The 4,397-nt window shown below is 35.7% G+C and overlaps 1 pseudogene; it reads left to right on the top strand.

Annotated features, from left to right (window-relative positions):
* LOC106882923 (hsc70-interacting protein-like) overlaps nt 1-1,050 on the top strand; it is a 14,146-nt pseudogene extending 13,096 nt beyond the window's left edge.
* The last annotated feature ends 3,347 nt before the right edge of the window (nt 1,051-4,397 follow it).

Genomic DNA, 4,397 nt, shown 5'->3' with positions numbered 1-4,397 from the left:
CACCAGTCCTCAGTCAAATCATCCAACCCATGCTAGCATGGAAAGCGGATGTTAAACGACGACGACGATATATATATAATCATCATCATCATCATCATTTAACATCTGTCTTCCATGCTAGAATGGGTAGATCCTGGCCAAGACAAAAGCAGCCACTAAAGCTCCTTGAAAAGAAACTCCTCCAACTACAGAAGCAGAGGAACCAAAAGAAGAAGCAGCTTAAGAAAATGTGCCTGAGGAAAGTGAAGAGAGTGAAACTGAACTGGACAATACTGGTGTTGTAGAAGCCAATGAAGATATTAAACAAAAGTTTGTGGATGAAACCCTGGAAATTACAGATGAAATGACTGAACTGGGAAATGACAAATGCAATGACTAGCAGAGATTATGAAAACGCTATTGAATTATTGACCGTTGCTATTCAGAACAACCCAACATCATCTAACCAGTATGCTAAGGGGGTCTCCGTTTTTATCAAAATGGTAAAACCTAATGCTGCAATCAAAGATTGTGAGAAAGCCATTCTACTCAACCCAGACTTAGCACAACCTTATAAATGGTGAGGCAAGGCCCACAGTTTGTTGGGTAAATGGGAACTGGCTTACCAAGATCTCTCTACTGCTTGTAAACTTGACTATGATGACGTTGCTTACAAAATGTTACAAGAGGTTCCCCCAAACACCAAGAAGATCCAAGAACACAGGCATAAGTATGAATTGAAACATAAAATGAAAGAAATGAAACAACAGAAAGAAAGAATTCATAAAGACAGGGAGGAATATGTAAAGGCTAATGGTCAATCGGGATCAAGTGGCTCAGGTACTTCTACTGGAGGTGGGTTTGGCATGCCACATGTGGTTTCCCTGGTTTTCCAGGAGCTGGTGGTCCAGGTAGTGGACCGAGAGGTATTGATATATCTCAACTACTCAGTGACCCTGATATTTGTCCAGCACCTCAAGATCCAGAAATAGCTGCAGCATTCCAAGACATCAGTTCCAATCCATATCCAACATACGTAAATATTGAAATAATCCTAAAGTTCAAAAGTGATTAACAAACTGCTAAATTCGGTGCCCCTAATCCTCCTCAGGGGGTCAGTTTCTAAGACAGTATCAAGCAGCTTGCATGTTTATCCTCCTTGTTTAGCTTGCAGTTGCATTTGAGCTGTAATATTGATTGATATTTCCTGCAAGTGAGTGAACTGCTGTGGTTCTGTCATAAACATTTTACTCCACTGAAGCTGTCAATAGATAGATAGATAGATAGAGAGAGAGAGAGAGAGAGAGAGAGAGAGAGAGAGAGATAGATAGATAGATAGATAGATACATGCATGCATGCACACATACATACATACATACATACATACATACATACCAACACACACACACACAATGATTTTGAAATGAAAAAAGAATGGGTAGAGAGAAAGAGAGAGAGAGACAGACAGACAGACAGACAGACAGACAGACAAATAGAGTATGTGTGCATATCCTGAAATATTACATTGATCATTTTTATTGAGTCCAGATGGAAATAAGATTGATCAACTGTGACAGGAGATCTAAAAATCTCTGAACAGTTTATGGTTTCTTATCCATTTCTCAATCATCATCAGTAACAGTGTATATCCCCGCCTCACTTCTACAATAAGCTGACAATATCGGAACTGTGCATGTCCTGATACAGATAATAACTGAGTGATGTCTATGTTTTGATGTCTGTACTTTAAGTTGTGGAAGTTACATAGATGAAGATGATAGAAAAATTTAAGAAATATTTTGATGATAATTTGAAGCCTTTTGATAAATGCTGATATTTATTAATAAACGATTCTACCTCCAAAATTTGAGCGAAAATCTTCATATCAACCATATTTGTATATCAAAGATAATTGCAATATATTAGAAGTATATTTATTTTATTTCATTTTATAACATTCTGATTGATGAACGATGCTATGTATATTTGTCCCTATTACTTTAACCCTTTGATGACAAACCCTGTTAATATTTCTACTCTGAAGAAGACAGCCATTTTTGTGACATACAAAACTACTACTACTACTACTACTACTACTACTACTACTACTACTACTACTATTTATTGTTGACATTAATGACTAAATTCTGTAAACATACTTTGAATCTGAATTGATTACATTTATTTTTAAAGAGACTAGCTTTTTCATGATTCTAGCACAAAAATGATGAGCCAATATGATCAACCTTGGAAAGTTGATAAATTCTGAAGTAGAATAAACACATGGCTTAGGTATTACACTACCAGCTTATAAGATAGTAGTAGTAGTAGTAGTAATCATTGTTGCTGCTGTGCTGCTGTTGTTGTTGTTGTTTTAACTGAGGATTAACCCTAGAGGTACAGACTTATGGCACATAAGATTGGTTGCAGTCTGCAAAAGCATAATCTGTTTTTATTTTTATCCCAACACCAGTGATTCAGCTGTGATCATCTTGTCTTTCTTTCAGGTCTAATGTATTTAGATCTAGATTATCTAATATGCCCTACCTTTTTGAGAAAATAGTGAATTGTGATATGTACTAGATTTAACTGCTGCCTTTAAGCATATATATAGCAACTGTCCAGAGTCTACTTGGCATCCCTGTGCCTCATAGGGATCTATATAATTTTATAATTTTGCCAAAATGACTAATTTAATAGATTTTAAGATTTAGCATGTCATATGTTATACATATTAGAACAAAATACCTTAAGGTATTTATTGAGCACAGCCATTAAGGCAGTGAGCTTGCAGAATCATTAGCATGCTAGGCAAAATGCTTAGCAGCATGTTGTCTGTGGTTACATTCTGAGTTCAAATTCTGCCGAGGTCCATTTTGCCTATCATCCTTTTGAGGCCTATAAAATAAGTACCAGTCAAACACTGGGATCAGTACAATCAACTTACACCCTCCCTACAACTAGCTGTAGAAACACTACCAGATCAGATTGGAGCCTGGCGCGGCCTCCTGACTTCCCAGACCCCAGTCAAACCGTCCATCCCATGCCAGCATGGAAAACGGATGTTAAATGATCATTATGATGATGTACAAGAGAATCCAAGGATTTTCTTTCATTTCTTAGTGTATAGTTAGTGTATAGCAGGTGATTTATTTTCACTCTAGTTTCAGCAAGCTCATAAGCAGGTCTGGAATTTTTCAGTATGCTGGTCAGAGGAATTACCACCATCATGAAAAGTAATAGAGAGAGCAAGTCTCCTTGAAATATCAAAGCCCCCCACCCCCACCTCCCACCCCGCCATATTTTCACACTTCTGCATATCAATTTTACTTCTCATGATCTTATCCCTTTTTTGAAAATAACTGTTAATCCTCTCATTGACTCTGAGTATCTTCTGGCACACCAAGGTTCCAAAGTGTGCCACATTTCACAGTGTAATGTTATTACCTCAATCCTTTCTATATTAACCAAAATGAAGTAGATTAACAAATTTATTTTTTGAACCCGTTGAAGACACACAAGATGTCGAAATATCGTTCACTAGATAACAATGGCACTCTTCTTTTAATTTTGACTCTATGTCTTCTGGAGGAGTTACCTCAATCCTTTCTATATTAATTATCATTATTATTATTATTATTATTATTATTATTATTATTATTATTATTATCATTTTTATTACTATTACTTTTACTATTAAAACAGTTAGTTAGCAGAACCATCAACACACTGGATGAAATGTTTAGCAGCATTTTGTCTGTCTTTACATTCAAAGTTCAAATTCCACTGAGGTCAACTTTGCCTTTCATCATGTTGGGGTCAATAAAATAAGCACCAGTTAAGCACTAGGGTCAATGTAATTGATTTAACCACTCCCCAAAGTTGCTGACCTGGTACCAAAATTTGAAAGTACTGGGGATCAATATAATCAACTGTCTCCCTCCCCTAAAATTTCAGGCTTTGCACCTATAGTAGTAAGGATTATTATTACTATTATTACTATCATGTTCCACAAATATGTACAAGCTTGACTTTTGAAGTTGTGTTAAGGTATTTTGTTTTGTTTTGAGGTTTATTTTATTGTATCTCATGTTCCTTTTGTGTTTTGCTCACTGTGTAGAATACGATTTTTACTGTTACCAAAAGGCCTCAAATCTTCTGACCACTTAATTATTTCTAGTTAGACTTTTAATGCTTGGTGCATTGAAAATATTAACTTTAACTCAACTATCTATCATCGTTCTTGTTTGGTTAATTCTTCAAAGAATCAAGGAAGTACATTATTCAATTATTCAAATTTCCAGGCTCTCTCTCTCTTTCTCTCACTCTGTCATTCACTCGCTCCCTCTCTCTCCCCTTCTCTCTATCTCTATTTATCTATTTATTTGTTATATATATATATATATATATATATATAT

The sequence above is a fragment of the Octopus bimaculoides genome, chromosome 2 (assembly GCF_001194135.2).
Source record: "Octopus bimaculoides isolate UCB-OBI-ISO-001 chromosome 2, ASM119413v2, whole genome shotgun sequence".
NCBI lineage: Eukaryota > Metazoa > Mollusca > Cephalopoda > Octopoda > Octopodidae > Octopus > Octopus bimaculoides.
This window is presented reverse-complemented; position numbering and strand designations above follow the sequence as displayed.